The sequence below is a fragment of the Macaca fascicularis genome, chromosome 14 (assembly GCF_037993035.2).
Source record: "Macaca fascicularis isolate 582-1 chromosome 14, T2T-MFA8v1.1".
Lineage (NCBI taxonomy): Eukaryota > Metazoa > Chordata > Mammalia > Primates > Cercopithecidae > Macaca > Macaca fascicularis.
In genome coordinates, this window is record NC_088388.1 from 123,590,620 (window position 1) to 123,616,653 (window position 26,034).

Below are 26,034 nucleotides of genomic sequence, written 5' to 3' on the forward strand. Positions count from 1 at the left end.
CCTTTGAAAACTGGCACAAGACAGGGATGCCCTCTCTCACCACTCCTGTACAACAGTGTTGGAAATTCTGGCTAGAGCAATCAGGCAAGAGAAAGAAATAAAGGGTATTCAGTTAGGAAAGGAAGAAGTCAAATTGTCCCTGTTTAAAGATGACACGATTGTATATTTAGAAAACCCCATTGTCTCAGCCCAAAATCTCCTTAAGCTGATAAGCAACTTCAGCAAAGTCTCAGGATACAAAATCAATGTGCAAAAATCACAAGCATTCTTAAACATCAGTAACAGACAAACAGAGAGCCAAATCATGAGTGAACTCCCATTCACAATAGCTTCAAAGAGAATAAAATACCTAGGAATCCAACTTGCAAGGGATGTAAAGGACCTCTTCAAGGAGAACTACAAACCACTACTCAGTGAAATAAAAGAGGACACAAACAAATGGAAGAACATACCATGCTCAATGATAGGAAGAATCAATATTTTGAAAATGGCCATACTGCTCAAGGTAATTTATAGATTCAATGCCATCCCCATTAAGCTACCAATGAGTTTCTTCACAGAATTGGAAAAAACTACTTTAAAGTTAATATGGAACCAAAAAAGAGCCTGCATTGCCAAGACAATCCTAAGCCAAAAGAACAAAGCTGGAGGCATCACGCTACCTGACTTCAAACTATACTACAAGGCTACAGTAACCAAAACAGCATGGTACTGGTACCAAAACAGAGATATAGACCAATGGAACAGAACAGAGCCCTCAGAAATAATACCACGCATCTACAGCCATCTGATCTTTGACAAACCTGACAAAAACAAGAAATGGGGAAAGGATTCCCTATTCAATAAATGGTGCTGGGAAAATTGGCTAGCCATATGTAGAAAGCTGAAACTGGATCCTTTCCTTACTCCTTATACGAAAATTAATTCAAGATGGATTAGAGACTCAAATGTTAGACCTAAAACCATAAAAACCCTAGAAGAAAACCTAGGTAATACCATTCAGGACATAGGCATGGGCAAGGACTTCATGTCTAAAACACCAAAAGCAACGGCAACAAAAGCCAAAATTGACAAATGGGGTCTAATTAAACTAAAGAGCTTCTGCACAGCAAATGAAACTACCATCAGAGTGAACAGGCAACCTACAGAATGGGAGAAAATTTTTTCAATCTACTCATCTGACAAAGGGCTAATATCCAGAACCTATAAAGAACTCAATCAAATTTACAAGAAAAGAACCAAGAACCCCATCAAAAAGTGGGCAAAGGATATGAACAGACATTTCTCAAAAGAAGACATTCATACAGCCAGCAGACACATGAAAAAATGCTCATCATCACTCACCATCAGAGAAATGCAAATCAAAACCACAGTGAGATACCATCTCACACCAGTTAGAATGGCGATCATTAAAAAGTCAGGAAACAACAGGTGCTGGAAAGGATGTGGAGAAATAGGAACACTTTTACACTGTTGGTGGGACTGTAAACTAGTTCAACCATTGTGGAAAACAGTGTGGTGATTACTCAAGGATCTAGAACTAGAAATACCATTTGAGCCAGCCATCCCATTACTGGGGATATACCCAAAGAATTATAAATCATGCTACTATAAAGACACATGCACACATATGTTTATTGCAGCACTATTCACAATAGCAAAGACTCGGAATCAACCCAAATGTCCATCAATGACAGACTGGATTAAGAAAATGTGGCACATATACACCATGGAATGCTATGCAGCCATAAAAAAGGATGAATTCGTGTCCTTTGTAGGGACATGGATATAACTGGAAACCATCATTCTCAGCAAACAATCGCAAGAACAGAAAACCAAACACTGCATGTTCTCACTCATAGGTGGGAATTGAACAATAAGATCACTTGGACACAGGAAGGGGAACATCACATACCGGGTCCTATTGTGGGGAGGGGGGAGGGGGGAGGGATAGCATTAGGAGATACACCTAATGTAAATGACGAGTTAATGGTTGCAGCACACCAACATGGCACATGTATACATATGTAACAAACCTGCACGTTGTGCACATGTACCCTAGAACTTAAAGTATTTAAAAAAAAAAAAAAAAACTGTGCTGCCGTAAAATTAGGAAAAGGTTTGTACTGTAAAGATTTGAAATTCACTTGATAATGAGGCCTGAGGGGAAAGAGTATAAAGCACTAGTACAAATAAAAGCAGCTCTTAGAGCTATCAAACATAAAATGTAGACTGAAGTGTAATAGCAGGAAGCCTATTTATTTTAAGAGTCCTTTTTGAGCTTACTGCTAAAACAACAACAACAAAAATCAAAACAAAACAAAGGATTCAATTAGATACCTAGTCAGTTTCTTATATTATACAGCTTTTCTACATGGGGGTAGATTAAATTAAAAAATAAAACTATAACAAAACTATGCCACAAAATATTTAATTCATTATTACTATATTGTAATATTGAGAGCACAAGGCATACAGGTATTTTACAAAGAGGCAGGACCCATTTGACTTGGGAAAGGACAACAGCCCTGGCATTACTTATGCCCCACCCTCTACCCATTCACTCGGAGGAGGGTGCAATTAGAAAATCAAAATGAGTGACTATTCTTAATATTGTTGGGCATCAAATTAATTTAATGAGACTTTAGACTATAATCCAAAATAGGGAAGGATTTAGATTTTCTTTTAGAATAATAAAGACATAATTTAGTGCATGATGGAGGTGATCTAATGGGAAAATATATCATATATAAAACATCTGGGAACCCTTGGTAATTTGGTCAGTCAGTTCCCAAATTGCCACAAGACATCAAAGAGCAAAGTTAGCTGAACTTGGGAAAATAACACCTGTTGGATGTACGAGTGTAGGTCTGTATGTGAGACTGTTTAAATGGTCTGTGTGTTTTTCCTTCAACTTTTCTTCTCCTGTATGGTCTCAATATAATAATAAATTTTAAGTAAATAAAAAAAAGTGTGTGAAATGGGGTTGGGATGCTTGGAAAAAGAAATCTTCATCAAGTTGTCTAGTGTGACTTTTAAGCAGAATTCTCTTTAAATATTTCAAAGAACTTTTCTATTTTTAATGTTCTTTAGAGCTGTAGTATAACAATTTCAGCATCTAAGCATGTTGATGCTCAGCTCAGGAAGTTCACTCTCTCACCTAGGCCAGATTTGTCTTATGATAGCCTAATCTTTTAGCTGTAATTGTGATCTGATCTGCATCAAAAGATCTTTTCAGTTCTGTATTGCTCATATGTAAGCATTTTACAGGCTAATGGGTAAAAGACAAAATGGAAATTTAGTCCAGTTCATTTAACTGAAGCCAACACACCCCTGCTGTGGGTGTTTGATGTCTAACCTAAATCTTCTCATGACACGCCTACCACATGGCATAGTCAGTGGGAGACTTTTCTTGAGCAATACTTCTGACCTTCTTTGAAAGCTTTTCTGCTAAAGGCTTTTGTTTTATCGCCATTTCCTACTGGATAATCTTTTTCTTCTTGGGTTTATACTCTTGACCTCAGAAAAAATATGAAGGACTGATTGCTTTACAGATGGTATCAGAAGACTTAATCTTGTATTGCTAGTTGGCAAATAATTAAAAATTAATTTTGCCTTTTACTTATTGTTGAAACTAAATCATTTATGCCTTCTTTGCATGGAAGTTATATAATTTAACTTGAAGACAGAACCACCTTAGCAGCATTCTAAAATAATCATACATCTGTTTTATAAACAGTAATACTTTACCTCACTTAGTGGTTATAAGAATGAAATGATATGGTTTCATTCATTGATTTAGCAGCTATTTATTGAGCATCTGTTAATTGGTAGGGATGGTGCTAGACATAGGGTATGCAAGAAATGAAAAGACATAATCCCTATCTTCAAGAATCTAGCTAGATAAGTTTGACTAACCAATGGGGAAGTAGATAAATACTGTCATGCCCCACATAAAGATGTTTTGGTTAGTGATGGACTGCACATACACTGTTGGTCCCATAAGATAATAGTGGAGCTGAAAAATTCCTGTCACCTAGTCATGTAGCCATTGTAATGCATTCCTCATGTGTTTATGGTGATGCTTGTGTAAACCTACTGTGCTTTCAGTTGTGTAAAAGTATAGCACATACAGTTAGGTACAATGCATAATAGTTGATGACGATAATAAACACCTATATTACTAGTTTATATATTTACTGTCATATTCTAAAAGAAAAGTTAACTGTAAACCAGCCTCAGCCAGGTCGTCCTTCAGGAGGTATTCTAGAAGAAGGCATTATCATAGGAGAATACAACTCCATGAGTGTTATTGCCTCTGAAAACCGTCCAGTGGGACAGGATGTGGTGGCAGAAGACAATAATATTGATGATCCTGACCCTCTGTAGGCCTAGGCTAACATGTATTTATGTCTTAGTTTTTAACAAAATAGTTTAAAAAGTTTAAAAAAATTTAATAGAAAAAGCACATAGGACAAGGATACAAAGAAAGAAAATATTTTTGTACAGCTGTACAACATGCTTGTGTTTTAAGCTAAGAGTTATAAAATAAGAGTCAAGTAAAAAAATTCAGTTTATAAAGTTAAAAAGTTACAGTAAACCGAGGTTAATTTATTATTGAAGAAAGAAAATTAATTTTTGTAACTTTAGTCTAAGTGTACAGTGTTTATAAAGTCTACAGTACTGTATCATCATGTCCTAGACCTTCACATTCACTCACTACGTGCTCAGTGACTCACCCAGAGCATCTTCCAGTCGTGCACGCTCCATTCATAGTAAGTGCCTTATTTAAGTATACTGTTTTTAATCTTTTATACTGTATTTTTGCTGTACTTTTTCTATGTTTAGATACACAAACACTTACCATTGTGTTACAGTTGCCTACAGGATCCAGTCCAGTAATGTGTTGTACAGGTTTGTAGCTAAGGAGCAATAAGGCTATACCATAAAAACAAGAGTTTTTAAGTTGTTGAAATTGTAAGAAAATATATTTTAAATCCAGTTTCCCTTTGATGTCACCTTATTTTCATTCTCTTCGAAATGTAAATATTGACATATTTTTTAGTCTAGGTTTGTGGAAGGACACTCTATGATGTTTTCATGACAAAGATGCATTTTTTTTAAGAATGTTATCTCCATAATTGGGTGACACATGACTGGAAATAGATCATTATAATACCATATATTTAGTATTATAAGACAATACAGCACATGGTTAAGAACATAGGGAGATATGTTTCCAAGTCCCAGCTCTGCCATCTACCGGCTGTGTGACTTTGAGAGTTACTTCTGTAATCCTCAGTTTCCTCTATATACAATGAGGATAATAATGATATATACCTCATAAAGTTCCTGCAAGGATTAAATGCGGTAACATGTAAATGTGCTTAGTACAGAATCACAAGTATAGTATGTGCTCAATAAATGTTAGCTGCTGCTTATCATTAGAAGGAAAAAAGTACAAGAATATGTGGTAGCACAGAGACTGTTTTAAAGCCAAAGTTGGGGATATGGGGTGGCGGACTTCCTGAGCTGAGTTTTGAAGGATTTGTGGGAATAGTATAAGACAAAATGGGAATTTGAGAGGGGAAAGGCTGGACAGGAATTCCAGAAAAAAGGAATAGCATTGCAAAAGCAGTGCTTCATGAAAGAATGTGACACCTCTGAATCTGATGTGATTGGAGCTAAAGGAATGGCAATAGGTGAGCCTGAAGAAATAAGGATAGACATGACTGTAAAGACCTTAGTATGTCATGAGAAGAAAATTTGACTTTATCTTAAAAACAGGGAGCTCAGTGGCATCGTGGGGATAAGATGAAATGACTGTTAGGAGGTTATTGAAATAATATATGTAGAGAAGAGAGGTGAAATTAATTTTTTAAAAGATCGTTATGTAGTAAGTCCTTCCTGTGTGTCAAGCACTTCGCATAGATTATCTCCTCTTAATGGACACAGTAATCCTGCAAGGTAGCAGCAGTTAGCATTCACTGAGTGCTTACAATGTGGTAGGCGTAGTGTTGAGTGCTTTAGAGGCACTAGGTTATTTACTTGTTTCAATAACCTTTTAAGGTAGATTTTATTACGCATTTCATTTTACAGATGAGAAAATGAGCCCTAGAGAGGTTAGGTAATTTGCCTAGGATTAAGGGTACATTTAGCAAGTGGCAGAACTGGGATTCAACCCCAGATTTATTTGACTTTATCACCTAACGTCTTTGAAGTTTATAACATGGCCTGCCACATAAGACAAGGCCAGGGAGGCAAAGAGGAGGAGGTAGTTTTAAGAGTGGTTAAGAGACTTGATAGGATTTTGTCAGAGGAGAATTCAAGGATAACTACCAGATTTATGGCATAGGCCACTGGGTACATGTTGTACTATAAAACAGATTTGCCAGGAAGGTGGTAGAGGTGACGAGGATAAGTTTAGTTTGGAGCATATTGTGCTTGAAGTGCTAAAAGGAAATCCAAGTAGAGAGTACTGGTAGGAAATGTTAAATTATTCCTATTAGTGATTTCTCTCTTTTTTGATACATTATATTTGTACATATTAGTACATATTATGTGAAATTTTGTTATATACATAGGATACGTAATGATCAAATCAGGGTATTTGTCATTTCTATGTGGGGGGTACATTTCAAGTCCTCTCTTCTAGCTATTTTGAAAGATACAATATATTGTTGCTAACAGTAGTCACCCTGCTCTGCTATGAAACATTAGAATTTGTTCCATTTGAAGTCATAAGGAAGAATACTGTCAGAATCATGGAACTGGGAGACAAGAGAAAGGTTGAACAGAAAAAACAGGAACAGCAGGAAAAAAAGTTAGACTTCTAAGTTAGACCTTCATCCTGTTATATCAAAGAGGCAGATTTCTTCCACTTCCTTGGGAAGTTATTTTTCCAACAGGGCACCTCTTTCACTCCTGAAGTAAATAAGCTTGTTTCTTAATCTTAGAAGCAGAAATCCTTTTATTTGAAAGTATTGATGTTGGCAGATTTCTGTGATTACTTTGGAAATAGTCCTTGCTTTTGGTTCTAGGTCTCTATTTCAACTTGGATTGAAGGATTAGTGCTGTGGCATTATATGAAAGACAACTAACAAGAGTTTTTAAGTTGTTGAAATTGTAAGAAAATATATTTTAAATCCAGTTTCCCTTTGATATCACCTATTTTCATTCTCTTTGAAATGTAAATATTGACATATTTTTTAGTTGTGCAAACACCCAGTATAGTACTTTATAAACCTGTTTGCAGTCTTTTATATTCTTAACCTCTCTTTTACTGAAAGCCTGATGCTGGTTTCAGAATACCTTTTGGCATGGCCAGAGAATCACTATAATTGTATTCACACCATTGCTCTAGGAGAAACAGATAAATTGACATATTGATTTCTGATCTAGTCTAGTTTCTATTGTGTATCAACTAAAACATGTATTTACAACAGAGGCTTTGAAGACATTGGAGAATAGAAACTTGTTTATGGAATAATTGTTTTTTAAATCAAACAAAGCAGTGGTTCTTAACCTGTGAATCTGACCAAAGCTGTGAATTTTTTTTCCTAAGAGAATACCTGTGAGACATCAAGTGGAGATGTCCAATTCGCAGGTAGATAAATAGGCTTGACTCTCAGAGGAATGATCTGTGATGGTGCTATAGCTTTGTGAGTTATAGATGGTAGTGTATAGTAACTGAAGCAGAGGGCATACATAAAATCACCTGGGGGGAAGGTATTGAGTAAGAAAAGGAGAAGGCCTGAAATTGAGCTTTGAGGAACACCTAGTGTAGAGCAGATGAGCTTGCGAAGAACAGAGAAGGATGGTCTAAGGAAGAATATGAGGAAATTCAGGGAAAGTATTGTGTCACAGAGGCTAAAGAACAGAACAGTCTCCGGAAGGAGGGAGTGGTTAGCAATAGTAAATGTGTCTGAGAGGGCAAGTAAAATTCGGACTGAAAAAATGTTCCATCAGTGTTTCTCAACTTTTTCTTAATTATGGCCCCCCTATTGAACCTTTTTAGACATTTTTTTCTAACTGCCCCCCCAATATAATTTTAATACACAGATATAACTCTGTTTATGTACTGTGAGTTTTTGGAGAGCCACAGATTAATATCTAAGGGTTTTTTTTTTGCCTCTTTGGGGACAATATTGCACCTAATAAAAATGCATGTACTGGATGGATTAAGTGACCTAGTGACTGGTGATTAAGGTCACCAGTTGTTTTGGTGGAGTGATGGTTCTTAAGGCCATATTGGAGCAGATGGATCTTAAGGCCATATTGGAGCAGATGAAGAAGTGAGGAAATAGAGACAGAAAATCTACTCACTCCTGAGATGTTTGTGAAGAGAGGAATATCTGTGAGGAGAGGAATAGCTACAAGGAGAGGGATGGGGCTGACTCCATCGTTTCTAGTAACCATTCTGTTACCAAGACCTATGGTGTTGACACTTGAAAAACAATGGTGACATGTTCCCTTAGCCCTTAGTTTACTGGTATAGAGAATAATTCATATAGAGAATTATACCAGTAACTAAACTTTTCTGTCATCATTGACTTGGCTCTGCTTAAATTCCATCATTGAAAACTTCAATTTGATTCATTATTTACAGGAAAATCTTTTATCATTTACTTTTTTCCACAAGGTTGGAGTTACCAAACTTAACAAATATAAATGTCTTCAAAATGCTTACTCTTCTTTACTGGCTCTTACTGGAATAAGATCTCTATATATGCAGATCCCTAGCCAAGAGCACCTGTGATCTTAGGCTCGTCTTTTAACTTTTGTACTCTTAATAGTTTTCTTTCATTCTTTAACTTATTTTACACATGATCTTTTAAGAGAGCAAGATGACATATTTTAAAGTCAAGTGTGATATGTTTATATGTCTGTTTTGGCCTTTTTCTATACTGCCTTCCTCACATTCCTAGTACACTGCTTTATATGCCTTTAAATCTTTATCTTCACTAGTATAAAAGCATCTCCCTCTGCCCAAGCTGCAATAATATTTTTCACGTCTCCCCTATTACAACTTTATGTTGCTTTTGAGTTTGAATCATACCATAAAAATGATGTTTATGTCCTGTACTATTTGAGGAATAGTCAATTAGGTTTACAGTTGTTGCTCAGGAAAGACTGGTAAATATGGTAGAGTAGTTGTAAGAAAATCTTTGTTTAAAGTGGCTTTGTCACTTTGCTAGAGATGGCCAGTGATTAGCTGTCAGAATCTGGACAGACTTGGTTTCACAAATACCACTTATTGTGTGTTTTTCCAATGCCTGATCTTTCAGCCTTCGTAGGATGTCTTCCTGGTTTTTAACTTATACCTGTGTTAATTTAACAAAATGGAAGGCTGTAATTCCCCTGGAGTCAATAGCCTGCCACAAATGGATAGAGGCCCAGAATTTTCACCAGCACATAACTCAGTTATGAGTTCTAGTCTTGAGTCAGTCATATTTCTTAACAAAAGTTCTTTACGTACTTTTTTGATGATTTTCTCACTGAGCTGCTTATTTCCTCTCTACATGTTAGTAGGAATTTTTAAATAGGTATACTTGACATACAATACACTGTACATATTTAAAGGATTTGATATGTTTTTATGAATTTCTGTTTTTCAGTTTGTTCTTTTATGGATTGTGCTTTTGATGACTTATTTAACAAGTCTTTGCCTAACCCAAGGTCACAAATATTTTCTTCTGTTTTCTTCTAGAAAGATTATAATTTTAAGTGTTACATTTACTCTGTGATCCAGTTTGAGTTAATTGTCATGTATGGTGTGAGGCTTATTTTTTGTATGTGGATACCCATTTGTTGAAAAGGCTATATTTTCTTCATTGCATTGCCTTTGTGTGTTTGTCACAAATCGGTTGTCCAACAAACAATAAAGGAGAAGATTGATAAGTTGGACTTCATCAAAATTAAAAACTATCAGGAAAGTGAAAAGACAGCTACAGAATGGGAGAAAATATTTATAAATCATATATCCAATAAGGGACTTATATCTAGAATATATAAATAACTCTTACAACTCAATAATAAAAAGACAATTAATCCAATGTAAAAGTGGACAAGGATTTAAATTAACATTTCTCCCAGGAAAGTATACAAGTGGCTAATAAGCACATGAAAAAATGCTCAAATCATACTTATTGGGAAATGCACATCAAAACCATGAAATACCTGCTCATACTCACTAGATTGGCTATAATTTAAAAAAAGACAGATAGCAGTAAGTTTTGGTGAGTATGTGGAGAAATTAGAATTCCCAAATGTTCCTAGTGAGGAATGTAAAATGGTACAGCCACTTTGGAAACTTGCACCCCAGATGTCCAATAGCTGATGAATGGAAAAATAACGTGTGGCATATCTGTACAAAAGAATGTGGGCATAAAAAGGAAAGAAGTATGGCTATAATTTGGGTAGACTTTGAAACTCTTCTGCCAAATGAAAAGCGAATCCAAAAAGACCACATATTTTGTGATCCCATTTATATAAAATGTCTAAACTAGGAAAATCTATAGAGATGGAAAAATTAGTGGTTGCTAGGGCTACAGATGAGAGTGTGAGAGTGACTGCTAATAAGTATAAGCTTTCTTTATGGCATAATAAAAATGTTCTCAAATCACATTATGGTGGTGGGGAACTTTATGATATGAAAATTACATCTCAATAACATTAAAAATGAGTCATCCATATATATGCATATTTATATATACATACGTACATTCATCTCTCTATATGCATTTATTCCCAACTTTCTCTTCTTTCATTGATATATTTGTCTATCTTTATGTTAATACTATGAGGTTCTGATTAGTCCAGTTCTATAATAAAGCTTGAAATCAGATAGTCTTAGCCCTCCAATTTTTGCTTTCAGAGTTTTCTTGACTCTTCTAGGCCTTTTGCATTTTTGTGTGAATTTAAAAATTAGTGATTCCATTTCTACAAATAGCATTTTTAGATTTTGATTGGGATTATGTTCAATCTAGAAATAATTTGGGAAAATTTAGAATTGAAATCTTAGCAATGTTGAGTCTGCTGACCCATTAACATTTATATAGTCCTTCTTTAATTTTTCTCAGCCGTATGTTGTCGTTTTCAGTGCATGGGTCACTCATGTCTTTTGTCAAATCTATCCCCAAGTGTTTTATATTTTCCGTGCTATTATAAATAGTGCTGTTTTTTAAATTCCCATTTCTGGGAATTTTGCAGCCATTGAGAATGACATGCTCTGTAAATAGGTATTAGGTCCATTTGGTCTGTAGTGAAGATTAAGTCTAATGTTTCCTCGTTTTCTTCTGAGTAATCTCTCTAATGCTGAAAGCGGGGTGTTAAAGTTTCCAGCTAGTATTCTTTCTCTCTCTAGTTGTAATTATATTTGCTTTATATACCTGTGTGCTCCAGTGTTGGGTGTATACATATTTACAATTGTTATATCCTCTTCCTGAATTGACTCATTTATCATTATATAGTGACCTACTTTGTCTCTTTTTATAGTTTTTGTCTTGAAATGCATTTTGTCTGATATAAGTGTAGTTACTCTTGCTCTCTTTTGGTTTTCATTTGGATAGAATATCTTTTTCCATCCCTTTAGTTTCAGACTATGTGTGTCTATAGGTGAAGTTTGTTTCTTGTAGGCAACAAATTGTTGGGTCTTGTTTTTTAATTTGTTCAGCCACTCTACATGTTTTGATTGGAGATTTTACTCCATTTTCATTCAATGTTATTATTAACAAATGTGGGCTTACTCCTGCCGTGTTGTTATTTGTTTTCTGTTTTTATTTTTTTGGTAGTGGTCTTCTCTTCTTTCTTTCCTTCCTTCCTGCCTTTTTTTTTTTTATTGATAGTATGTTTTAATTTCTTTCTGTTTTTTTTGTGTGTATCTGTTGTATGGTTTTAGATTTGAGGTTACCATGAGACTTGCAAATAGTATAACCTATTATTCTAAACTGATGACAACTTGACATTGATTTCATAAACAAACTAACAAAAAAGCAAAAAGAAAACTAGTAAAAACTCTACCCTTTAACTTTGTCTGCCTGCATTTTAACTTTTTGTTGTTTCTATTTATATCTTATTATGTTGTCTGTGTCTTGAAAAGTTATTATTTTTGATTGGTTTATCTTTTCATTTTTCTACTTAAGATGTAAGTTTACACAGCACAATCACAATATTATAATATTCTGTGTTTTTCTGCATACTTACTACTATCAGTGAGTTTTATACCTTCAGATGATTTCTTATGGCTCATTAACATCCTTTTCTTAATGTCAAATTGAGGACGACCTCCCTTTGGCATTTCTTATAGGACAAGTCTAGTGTTGATGAAATCCCTCTGCTTTTTTTTTTTTCTGAAAAAGTATTTCTTCTTCATGTTTGAAGGATGTTTTTGTGGATCTAGTATTCTAGGGTAAAGGTTTTGTTTTCCTTCTGCGCTTTTAAATCTATGTTCTGCCACTTGGCCTTGGCCTGAAAGATTTCCACTGAAAATTCTGCTGTCAGATGTATTAGAGCTCCATTGTATGTTACTTGTTTCCTTTCTCTTGCTGCTTTTAGAATCCTTTTAAAATATGTTATTTGTTTCTTTTCTGTTGCGGCTTTTAGGATCCTTTTAAAATATTTGACCTTTGGGAGTTCAATTATTAAATGCCTTGAAGTAGTATTTTTTGTGTTAAATCTTCTTGGTGTTTTATAACTTTCTTGTACTTGAATATTGATGTCTTCTAGGTTTGGAAAGTTCTCTGTTATTATCCTTTTGAATAAACTTTCCACCTCCTCCCTCTGCCTCCTGTTTAAGATCAATAACTCTTAGATTTGCCCTTTCGAGGCTATTAGTTTTTAGATTTTGTAGGTATGCTTCATTCTTTTCTGTTCTTTTTTTCTTTTGTCTCCTGTGACTGTGTATTTTCAAATAGCCTTTCTTCAGGCTCACTAATTCTGTCTTCTGCTTCATCATTTCTGCTACTAAGAGACTCTGATGCATTCTTCAGTATGTCAGTTGCAGTTTTTAAGTTTAGAATTTCTGGTGTTTTTTTGTTTTGTTTTGTTTTGTTTTGTGTGTGTGTGTTTTTTTTTTGTTTTTTGAGATGGAGTTTCACTGTTATCGCCCAGGCTGGAGTACAATGGCATGATCTTGGCTCACTGCAACCTCCACCTCCCAGATTCAAGCTATTCTTCTGCCTCAGCCTCCCGAGTAGCTGGGATTACAGGTGCCCACTACCACGCCCGGCTAATTTTTGTGTTTTTTTAAGTAGAGACGGAGTTTCACCATGTTGATCAGGCTGGTCTTGAACTCCTGACCCCAGGTGATCCACCTGCCTCGGCCTCCCAAAGTGCTGGGATTACAGGCATGAGCCATTGTGCCTGGTTGATTCTTTTTAATTATTTCAATTTTTGTTGAATTTATCTGATAGGATACTGAATTCTTTCTCTGTGTTATTTTGAATTTCCTTGAGTTCCTCAAAACAGCTATTTTGAATTCTGTGTCTGAGAGGTCACATATCTCTATCTCTCTGTAATTGGTTCCTGGTGCCTTATTTAGTTCATCTGGTGCTGTCATCTTTTTCTGGATGGTCTTGATGATTGTGGATGTTTATCAGCGTCTGGCTATTGAAGAATTAAGTATTTATTGTAGTCTTTGCAATTTGGACTTGTTTGTACTCATCCTTTTTGGGAACGCTTTCCAGGTGTTCAGTGATACTTGCGTGTTATAATCTAAGTTTTTGATCACAGTAGCCATATCTGCATTAGGAGGTATCTGAAGCGCACTCACGCTGTGGTTCTTGCAGACTTGTGTAGGTACAACCTTGGTGGTCTTGGATAAGATCTGGAACAATTCTCTGGACTACCAGGTAGAGACTCTGTTGTTTTTTCTTAGACTCTCAAATAAATGGAGTTTGTCTCTGTGCTGAGCTGCCTGGAGCTGGGAGAGGGGTAACACAAACACCCTTGTGGCCACCACCACTGGGATTACTCTGAGTCTGACCTGAAAGCAGTATCGCACTGGGTCTTTCCCAAGGCCAGCTATAACTACTATCTGGCTACTGCCTGTGTTTCCTCAAGATCCTAGGGCTCTACAGTCAGCAGGTGGTGAAGCTAGTGAGTCTTGTGTTCTTCCCTTAAGGGTCGTGAGTTCCCCCTGGCCCTGGGTGGGTCCAGAGATGCTGTCTGGGAGCCAGGACCTGGAGATGGGAACCTTAGAAATCTACCTGGTGCTCTATTCTGTTATGGCTTGAGCTAGTGCCAAAACTACTGGATAAAGACCTTCCCACTCTGTCCTCCCCTTTTTCCCAGGCAGAGGAGTCTTTCCATGTTTACCATCACCATGGGCTCATGGGGAGTACTGCCACAGTACTGCAGTGTTCACTTAAGGCCCATGGGCTCTTGAGTCAGCTTGTGGTGAATGCTACTGGACCTGGGACTCATCTTTCAGAGCAATGGGCTCCCCTCTGGCCCAGGGTAGGTCCACAGATCTTGTCTAAGGGCCAAGGCCTAGAATCGGGAACCCCAAGAGTCGATTTAAGGCTCTTCCCCACTGTGGCTGAGCTGGTACCTGAGCTCAAGATAAAGTCCTTTTACCTCTTTCCTCTTCTTTTCTCATATAGAAGGGGATCGCTCCTTGTAGCCACCACAGTTGTGAATGTGTGCTGGGTCACGCCTGATTATTCAGGGCCCAAGGGCTCTTTAGTCAGCAGGTGATGAATCCTGCTAGTACTGGGTTCTTCTCTTCAAGGCTGCATGTTACCTTCTGGTCTAGAGTCTGTCTAGAAATATCATCCAGGAGTTATGTCAGGCCTGGAATGGAGGCCTGACAATGCCCAGTGCTCTATCCTATTGTGGCTTAGCTGGTATCCAAGTTGCAAGACAAAGTCCTTTTTACTCTTTTCTCTTCTCTCCTCAAGCAAAGATAGGGTTCTATTTTGGAGCTGTGAGCTATGCTGCCTGGGGTTGGGGGAGGGGTGGCACCTGGACTCCCTTAGCTACCCCAGCTGGCATCTCACTAGCTGGCTTTGAGCCCTGAACAGCAATAGTACTTGCCCAAGAATTGTAGTTTTTGTGACCTACACAGCCTTTCAAGTTTGTTTAGGACCCCAGAGCACTTTAGCCTGTGGTGGTGAGGTGTGCTGAAACTGAAATTCCAACCACCTGGATGGACAATTCCTCTCTGGCTGAGGCTGGTCTAAATGCACCTTCTTTGGCCACCAGCTGCGTTCTGCCTGGTGTTAGCAGCACTGTGTTCCATTACAGAGTCCCACAAATGCTCTACCTCCCGACCCCCAAGTGCATAGATTCTCCCTCTACGCCATGTGGTGTCTGTCGGGGAATGAGGAAGGAGTAGTGTAGGTAATTCAAGACTGTCTTTCCTACCCTCTTCAGTGCTTCTTTCGGCAATATGAAGTTAAAACCAGGTTCTGTGATTGCTCACCCGATTTTTGGTCCTTTGGAAGATGCTTTTTATGTAGATAGTTTTAAAATTTGGTGTTCCTTTGGGGAGGATGATTGGTGGAGGCTTCTATTTGGCTATCTTGCCCTGCTTCCTCCACATCTGAAATTCTGTACCTGTTAAGCAACTCTTCTTACCTCCAGCTCCTGGTAACTACCGTTTTATGTTGTTTGTTTGTATTTATTTATTCTTTAAATTTTATTTTATTTCAGTAGCTGTTGGGGAACAGATGACTTTTGGTTACATGGATAAGTTCTTTAGTGATGATTTCTGAGATTTTGGTGCACCCATCACCCGAGCAATGTACACTGTACCCAATATGTAGTCTTTTATTTCTCACCCCTTCCCACTCTTCCCCCAAAGCCCCAGAAGTCCATTCTATTATTCTTACGTCTTTGCATCCTCATAGCTTAGCTCCCACTTATAAGCGAGAACACACAATATTTGGTTTTCCATTCCTGAGTTACTTCACTTAGAATAATAACCTCCAACTCCATCCAAGTTGCTGCAAAAGCCATTATTTTATTTCATTTTATGGCTGAATAGTATTACATGGTATATATAAACACATTTTCTTTATCCACTCATTGGTTGATGGACATTTATGTTGGTTCCATATTTTTGCAGTTGCAAATTGTGCTTCTATAAATATGCCTGTACCGGTGTCTTTTTCATATAATGACTTCTTTTCCTTTGGCTAGATACCCAGTAGTGGGATTGCTGGATTGAATGGCATTTCTACTTTTAGTTCTTTAAGGAATCTTCATGATGTTTTCCATAGTGGTTGTACTAGTTTACATTCCTACTAGCAGAGTAAGTGTTCCCTTTTCACCACATCCATGCCACATCTATTTTGTTTTATTTTTAAAGTATGACCATTCTTGCAGGAGTAAGGTGATATCTCATTGTGGTTTTAATATGGATTTCCCTGATAAGTAATGATGCTGAGCATTTTTTCATATGTTTGATGGCTGTTTGAATATCTTCTTTTGAGAATTTCAAATTCATGTCCTTTGCCCACTTTTCAATGGGATTATTTGGTTTTTTTCTTACTGATTTGAGTTCTTTGTAGATTCTGGATATTAGTCCTTTGTTGGATGCACAGTTTGCAATTATTTTCTCCCACTCTGTGGGTTGTCTGTTTGCTCTGCTAATTATTTCTTTTGCTGTGTAGAATCTTTTTAGTTTAATTACGTATTGTATATTTATTTTTGTTTTTGCTGCATTTGCTTTTGGGTTCTTAGCCATGAATTCTTTGCCTAAGCCAATGTCTAGAACAGTTCTTTTGATATTATCTTTTAAAATTTTTATAGTTTCAGATCTTAGGTTTAAGTCTTTGGTCCATCTTGAGTTGATTTTTTATAAGCTGAGAGATGAGGATCCAGTTTTATTCTTCTACATGTGGCTTGCCAGTTATTCCAATGCCATTTACTGAATAGGGTGTCCTTACCCTATTCAGTTGGCTGTAAGTATTCAACTTTATTTCTAGGTTCTCTAATTTGTTCCATTGGTCTATGTGCCTGTACCATGTATGTACTACAGGTACTAAGTATGTACGCATACTATGCTGCTTTGGTATCTATAGTCTTGTATAGTTTGAAATTGAATAATGTGATGCCTCCAGGTTTGTTCTCTTTTCTTAGTATTGCTTGGTCTATGTGGGCTCCTTTTTTGTTTTCGTATGAATGTCAGCATTCTTTTTTTCTATTTCTGTGAAGAATGATGGTGGTATTTTGATGGGAATTGCATTGAATCTGTAGGTGGCTTTTGGCAGTATCATCATTTTAACAATGTTGATTCTACCTATCCATGAAGATGGGATGTGTTTCCATTTGTTTATGTCATCTATGATTTCTTTCAGCAGTGTTTTATAGTTTTTCTTGTAGAGATCTTTCACCCCTTTAGTTAAGTATATTCCTAAGGTTGGTGTTTGTTTGTTTGTTTGTTTGCCGCTGTTGTGAAAGGGATGGAGTTCTTGATTTGATTCTCAGCTTGGTCATTGTCGGTGTATAGCACTACATTGATTTTATATCCTGAAACTTTACTGAGTTCATTTATCAGTTCTAGGAGCTTTTTGGATGAGTCTTTAGGGTTTTCTAGATATATGATCATATAATCAGCAAACAGTGACAGTTTGACTTCTTCAAGTTTAGATGTTATTTCTTTCTCTTGCCTGATTGCTCTGGCTAGGACCCATTTCATTTTCTAATTCTATGAATTTGACTACTGTGTTAGGGTTCTCTAGAGTGACGGAACTGATGGAATAGATAAATATATATAAGGGGGAGTTTATTAAGTATTAACTCACATGATCACAAGGTCCCACAATAGGCCATCTGCAGGCTGAGAAGCAAGAACAACCACTCTGAGTCCCAAAACAAAAGAACCTGGAGTCCGATGTTTGAAGGCAGGAAGCATTCAGCACACAAGAAAGATACAGTCTGGAAGGCTAGGCTGGTCTTTCTTTTTATGTTTTTCTGTCTGCTTATATTCTAGCCTTGCTGGCAGCTGATGAGATTTTTGCCAACCCGGAGTAAGAGTGGCTCTGCCTTTCCCAGCCCACTGACTCAAATGTTAATCTCCTTTGGCAACACCCTCACAGACAGACCCAGGATCAATACTTTGTATCCTTCAATCCAAGCAAGCTGACACTCAGTATTGACCATCACAAGTCTACCCCTTGTCAACTTGAGCCCATACACATCTCCTGAGATCATACATAATCTTCAAATAAAGACAAAAATAAGATCCTAATTATGCCTAGCTTCAACTGTTCTTCATACAACCGGAAACACAAATCCCCAACCAAAATACTATTACATAAAGTTAACAATACTTAAATGCTGATGTGAAATCAATAAATCTATGTCACATGATAAAGGAGAGAGGAAATAAAATGAAGATATTTTATTAGTACAGGTGTATACTTGCACAAACATGTTTTTAACAAAAGAAGGAGGAAATACTCATGACAGTTGCAGTCCTTGTTTCTGCACTGGTCACATGATTGTAGCTGGTATGATGACCACCTTCTTCTACTTGCCTTCAGCAAGCACCTCAGAGGGTCTTGGTTTTTTCCTGGTGGGGTGACCCAAACCTTCACTCCTGAAGGGTCTGGGTCATTTGTAGTCCTGCCTGGATTGGGCTGTTGTAGTTTCCCATTGACCTTAATCACAGGGCATGGTAATACTAAGAGACGCCCTAATAGACCTCCTGTATTCCATGCATACTCCTTACCTCTGTTGAGGAGTAGTAGACTGATTTCATCTCGAAAGTCCAGGTCGGTCACCCCAGCCAACACTGTATCTCCCTTTTTAGCCTATTGACTTAAAGGCAGGAGGAGCCCAAAGTGTCCAGGTAGCCAGGTTAACTTCCAGTTGATTGTGTCTCCTGATGGCAGCATTCCTCTGGAACTAAGACCTCTAGGCCAGCAGAATGTAATATCGTGGGAACAGGAAGCAAAAATTTTGCTAGTGGATCACTAGGGGTGATGGTGAGTGGTGCCACCTCCACCCCTTGATTCCTGGACCCATTAATCCTGGCTATGGGAGGAACAGTACCATATATTGGAAGCTGATTCAGAGCATACACAGCCTTCTGGAGAACTTTGCCCCAGCCCTGCAAAGTATTGTCACCTAGTTGGCATTGTAATTGTGACTTCAAAAGGACATCCCATCGTTCTATCAATCTAGCTGCTTCAGGATGATGGGAACTGATAAAACCAGTAAATTCCATGAGCAGAAGCCCACTGCTGCACTTCTTCAGCTGTAAAGTCAGAGGTAATGCTGTGTAGAATACCATGACGGTGGATAAGGCATTCTGTGAGTACACAGATGGTAGTCTTGGCAGAAGCATTGCGTGCAGAATAGGCAAACCCATATCTGGAGTCAGTGTCTATTCCAGTGAAGACAAACCTCTGCCCTTTACATGATGGAAGAGGTCCAGTATAATCAACCTGCCACCAGATAGCTGGCTGATCACCCTGAGGAATGGTGCCATATTGAGGGCTCAGTGTTTCTCTCTTCTGCTGGCAAAGTGGACGCTCAGCAGTGGCTGTAGCCAGGTCAGCCTTGGTGAATGGCAGTCCATGTTGCTGAGCCCATGTGTAACCTCCATCCCTGCCACCATGGCTACTTTGTTCATGGGCCCATTGGGTGATGATGGGTGGCTGGGGAAAGAGGGTGAGTGATGTCCACAGAATGGGTCATCCTATCCACTTCATTATTAAAATCCTTCTCTACTGAGTTCACCTGTTGGTGAGCACTCTCATGGGATACAAATATCTTCACAGTTTTTTACCCCTCAGAGAGGTCCATTCACATAACTCTTCCCCAGATTTCTTTGTCACCAGTTTTTCAATCATGCTTCTTTCAAGTCCCTGACCATCCAGTCAAACCATTGGCTACAGCCGATGAGTCAGTATATAATGGCACATCTGGCCATTTCTCCTTCCATGCAAAGTGCACAACCAGGTGCACTACTCGAAGTTCTGCCCACTGGGAAGATTTCCCTTCACTGCTGTCCTTCAGGGATGTCCTGGAAAGGGACTGAGGTTCTGCAGCTGTCCACTTTCGGGTGATGCCTGCATATTGCGCGGAACCATCTGTGAACCAGGCCCTAGTCTTCTTTTCCTCTGCCAGTTGATCATAGGGAACTCCCCAAGAGGCCATTGGTGCAGGCTGGGGGAGAGAAGGCAGGGTGGCAGGAATGGAGACCATGGGCATTTGAGCCACTTCCTCATGCAACTTACTTGTGCCTTCAGGACCTGCCCAAGCCTGATCACGTATATACCACTTCCATTTGATGATGGACTGCTGCTTTGTATGACCTGCTTTATGGCAGATGGGTCATAAAGCACCCACTTCATGATAGGTAGTTCAGGTCACATGGTAACTTGATGATCCTTCAGTTTTCACCAAAGCCCAGTAACAGGCTAGGAGCTGTCTCTCAAAAGGAGAGTAGTTATCTGCAGAAGATGGCAGGGCCTTGCTCCAAAATCCTAGAGGCCTGTGCTGTGTTTCACCTATGGGGGCCTGCCAAAGGCTCCAAACAGCATCCTTATCTGCCTCTGACACCTCAGGCACCATTGGATCTGCTGAGTCATATGCCCCAAGTGGCAGAGCAGCTTGCCCAGCAGCCTGGACCTGTTGTAGAGCCTTCTGTTCTGGATCCCACTCTAAACTGGCAGCCTTTCAGGTCACTTGAAAGTATTAACTCACATGATCACAAGGTCCCACAGTAGGCCATCTGCAGGCTGAGGAGCAAGGAGAGCCAGTCTGGGTTAACACGCCTAAATGAGGAATGTGTCGACACCAAAATCCAAATCGGCCCACTAGGCATTGTGTCTCTTTTGTGATTGTAGGAAGGAATATCTTGACAGGCCCCACACCACTGGACCCCTAGACATTTTACTGAGGTAGAAGTTCCCTGAATTTTAGTCAGATTTATTTCCCATCCTCTGGCATGTAAATGTCTCACCAATAAATTCAGTGTGTTTGCTACTTCTCGCTCACTGGATCTAATCAGCGTAATGTCATCAATGTAGTGGACCAGCATGGTATCTTGTGGAAGTAGAAAGTGATCAAGATCTCTCTGAATAAGATTATGACAAAGCCAGAGAGCTAATACACCCCTGAGGTAGGACAGTAAAGGTATATTGCTGGCCTTGCCAGCTGAAGGCAAGTTGCTTCTGATGGACCTTACGGACAGGAATGGAGAAAAAGGCATTTGCCAAGTCAATGGCTGCATACCAGGTACCAGGAGATGTGTTAATTTGCTCAAGCAATGAAACCACGTCTGGTACAGCAGCTGCAATTGGGGTCACCACTTGGTTAAACTTATGATAATCCACTGTCATTCTCCAGGATCCATTGTCTTCTGCACAGGACAAATGGGAGAGTTGAATGAGGATGTGGCGGGAATCACCAACCCTGCATCTTTCGAGTCCTTGATCATGGCACGAATTGCTGCAATCCCTCCAGGGATGCAATATTGTTTTTGATATACTATTTTTCTAGGTAGAGGCAGCTCTAATGGCTTCCGTTTGGCCTTTCCCACTATAATAGCCCTTACCCTACCAATCAGCCAATGTGGGGGTTCTGCCTGCTGCTGAGTATGTCTGTGCCAATTATACATTCTGGCACTGGGAAAATGACCACAGGATGAGTCTGGGGACTCACTAGACCCACTGTAAGTCAGACCTGAGCTAAAACTCCATTAATTACCTGACCTCCATAAGCCCCTTCTTTAACTGGAGGACCACAATGACGTTTTGGGTCCCCTGGATTCAGTGTCAGCTCAGAGCCAATGTCCAGTAGTCCCCGGAACGTCTGATCATTTCCCTTTCCCCATTGCACAGTTACCCGGGTGAAAGGCCAGAGGTCTCCTTGGGAAAGGATGGGAGAAAGATTCACTGCATAAATTGTCGGTAATGTAGTGGGGTCCTTCCTCAAGGGGACCGGCCTCCCCTTTATCCAAGGGACTCTGGGTCTGTAAACTGGCTCAAGTCTGGAAATTGATTGAGGGGCCATGATTCTCTGTTTTTATACTTCAAATTAATCTTTTGTCCATTTGACATAGAAGTTTTCTGCTTATATAAATTAAGTAGGAATGCAGTAGGCTTCCTGTCAGTTTCACTTCTAGGAACACCATGAGTAATCAGCCAATGCCAGAGCTCTACATAAGTCAGACTATTCTAATTGCCACTTTGCCTCTGCTGTCTATTACAGTAGCTACACCCACGTTGCCTTTGATGATTGAGTGCTGCCACTTGGCCCCTGCCACTTTGGAATCCAATTATTCCCATTGTATTTAAATTTTGTAGTTAAGTGACTGTGGTTCCCACTGTTAGATCTGACATACAGAGAAGAGCAATTGCAGGACTCTTCAAAGATGTAGGTGCTGCCCTTACAAATCTGTTTCGCAAGACATTGGTCAAGGTTATATCTTCTGGACCCTCCCAGTTGGGATGAGTAGGTCTAAAGTGACTAATCCACTCCATCATCTCAATCTCCATAAGCCTTTGGATCCCTTCCTGTACATTAAACCAAGGGAGATCAGGCATTTCCAGCTCACTCACAGTGGGCCATCTTTTACTCCATATTTCAGCCAACCAAGCAAATAAGCTATTAGAACCTTTTTTAACTCTCTGAGCTGCAACATTAAACGCAGAGTCCCTACTTAGTGGGCGAGCCCAAATCAATAAATTCAGCCTGATGCAACTCTATGTTTCTTCCACCATTATCCCACACCCTTAATATCCATTCCCGTGCCTGCTCTCCAGATTTCTGTTTACATAAATTAGAAAACTCAAGCAGTTCTTTTCGAGTGTAGCACACTTCTTCATGGGTCACACTCTCAACCTGACCTCTAAGGGCCCACCGGGACTTTAATCCAGTTATAGGTCTAGAAACAAACAGGATTTTGGGGGTGGCTCCTGAGGAGAATCAACATTATCTTGCCTGGCAACTGCCTCAGGGGAGGCCATCACTGTTGCCTCATGCTTCACAGGGTTTATCTCCTCAGACAAAGGTGGAAATGCTGATGGCAGCATGGGTTGGGGAGGGGATGTTGCCACTATCCTTGGGGATGGGGAAGCTGTTTCTTCTAGCAAAAAAGGTTCATCAGAGTTTACAGGCTCAGTGTCCCCAGTGTCATCAGGGTCCTCCCACACGTCCCCATTCTGAGTTGCAGGGTCCCATTCTTTTCCAATCAATGCCTTCACTTTAACAGTAGACACCTGTCAAGGCTGTGCATGCAACTTTCATTGCAGGTCAGCCACTTGCATGATAAGAGCTTATGTCTGATTTTCCACAATTTCAGGTCTTTCTCTACAGGTGATAAGACTCTTACTCAGGGCAATCTTAGAAGATTTGAGGCTCAGTATCTGCTTCTGAAGTCAGGAGTTAGAATCCGTGAGTTCATCATTTTCTTTCATCACTTTGTCCAGTGAACTTAGGAGTAGCCAACCAACTTCATTATGTTCCTTGATGCTCCACATATGGTCAAAGGTATTTTATATAGAGTCACTAAACTCCTTGCCTCTCACGAGCGATGAATTGCGAATGTCAAATGGATTTATTTGACATAACTCTTTACACAGTTCACGCCAAGGACTATCAGTGTTCTTCATACTATTAGAAGTAGAGTCCTTAGCATTTTTGGGTTTCATCATATTAAGTAGCCAACTGCAGAAACCCCCAAACCAACAAAAGAACTCCATCTTTAATACTCTGTTCCTCTGGAACCACTCCTGGTACCAAAATCTATATTAGTCAGGGTTCTTTAGAGGGACAGAACTAATGGAGTGTGTGTGTGTGTGTGTGTGTACACTGCGCACACGCGCGCAAAAGGAGTTTATTAAGTATTAACTCACATGACCACAAGGTCCCACAATAGGCCATCTGCAGGCTGAGGAGCAAGGAGAGCCAGTCCCAGTTCCAAAACTAAAGAACTTGGAGTCCAATGTTCAAGAGCAGGAAGCATCCAACATGGGAGAAAGATGTAGGCTGGGAGGCTAGGCCAGTCTCTCTTTTCACATTTTTCTGCTTGCTTGTATTCTAGCCTTGCTGGCAGCTGATTAGATTGTGCCCACTGAGGTTAAGGTGAGTCTGCCTTTCCTAGCCCACTGACTCAAATGGTAATCTCCTTTGGCAATGCCCTCACAGACACACCCAGGATCAATACTTTGTATCCTTCAATCCAGTCAAGCTGACACTCAGTATTAACCATCACAGCTACTTTAGACCTTCATGTGAGTAGAATTATACATTATTTGTCTTTTTGTAACTGGCTTATTTCACTTAGTATTGTGTCCTTAAGGCTCATCCATGTTGTTTAATGTGACACAGTTTTATTTTTAAGGCTAAATAATATTCCATTTTATGTATAGAATATATTTTGTTTATTCATCCATCAGTGGACATTTGGACTGATTCTGCCTCTTACCTATTAAGAATTAGCACTGTTAGGAACATGTGTGTACAGACATCTCTTGGAGACTCTTGCTTTCTTTTGAATATGTACCCAGAAGTAAGATTATATGGTGGCTGTGTTTATAGTTTTTTACGGAACGTCTATGCTATTTTCCATAGGGGTTATACCATTTTATAGCTCCAACAACAGTGTACAAGGCTTTCAATTTCTCACATCCTCACCAACACCTGTTATTTTTTATTTTTTTGATAGTAAGTATCCTATTGGGTGTGAGGTGATCATTTCATTGTGGTTTCAGTTTGCCTTTTTCTGATGATTAGTGATGTTGAGCATCTTTTCGTATGCATGTTAGCCAATTTGTATATCATCTTTGGAGAAATGTTTATTCAAGTCCTTTGTCCATTTTTAATATGATTAGTTTGGTGTTATTTTGTACTCTTTTTGTCATTTCAGATTTTTTTTGTGTGTTTCACTTTGGATGGTTTCTATTGTTATGTTTTCAGATTTACTTCTGCAATATCTATGCTGGTAGTATTCCCATCCACTGTTTTTTAAATCTCGAATCATAGTCTTAAAATTGTAGTTTTCATCTTTAGAAGTTTGATTTGTCTTTTTTATATCCTAACATTTGGAACATATAAAATATATTTGTAGTAACTACTTTAGTGTTTTTCTCTGCTAATTCTAACAACTGTCAGTTCTAGGTCATTTTGATTGATTATTCTCCTGATTGTGAGTTGTGTTTTTCTGCCTCTTTGTGTTCTTAGTAATCTTTGGTTGGATGCCCAATGTTGTGAGTTTTACCATGTTAGTTGCTGGATGTCTTTACATTCTTGAACCTGGTTTTGGCATACAGTCAAGTTCCTTTGAGGACTTGCTTTTATAACTTGTCAGGTGAGTCTGGTGCAGTACTCAGTCTAGGATTAGTTTTTATTCCCTACTGCTCAGATAAGATCATTCTGAATACTCTACCTAATGTTCTGTGAAATACAAGTTTTTCAAGTTTGATTGGTGGAAATAAGGACCAATTATTCCTGGAGCTATGTGGACTCTAGTCACTGTTCTCTTTTATTTTGGATGGTTCTCTCCCTAGCCTCAGGTTATTTCACCGCATACATACACCAATCAGTGCTCTGCTGTGTACCAGGAGACTCTCTGTTCATCTCTGGGATGCTGTCTCTGGGCAACTTTCTTCTCTCTGGTACTTTGTCCTGTGAACTCTAATTGCCTTTGTCTCCCTGCACTCTTAACTCCATCTCTTCAATTCATAGAGCCCATCAGACTTCACTTCAATTTCCCTGCCCTGCGCCACTGCCTGGAACCTTCCAAGGCAGTAATCTCTGGCAGTTATAGGGTTTACTTCACTTGTTTCCCGTCTGTCAAAGAGCAGTGTCATTTGTTACCTGGTGTCCAATGTCTTGAAAACCATCATTTCTTGTATTTGTTTGATTTGTGTACTTTTTAAAACTTTTAAAATTTTTTTGGTGGCTTAAGATTGGAGGGCAAATGTGGTTCCTGTTACTCTGTTTTGGTCAGAAGCAGATTTGGTCAGAAGCAGAAGCCCTGTTTACTTGTAGTTTTAATCTGAAAAGACTGTTGTGCTACATTCTTACAGAAAAACTTTTTTTTTGGAGAATAGAAGTCTTGCTCTGTCGCTC

The 26,034-nt window shown here is 38.9% G+C and overlaps 1 protein-coding gene across 5 annotated transcripts in view; it reads left to right on the forward strand.

Annotated features, from left to right (window-relative positions):
* The window catches only part of CCDC15 (coiled-coil domain containing 15), a 98,775-nt gene that overhangs the window by 69,242 nt on the left and 3,499 nt on the right, over nucleotides 1-26,034 (forward strand). The gene's annotated exons all lie outside the window — the stretch shown is intronic.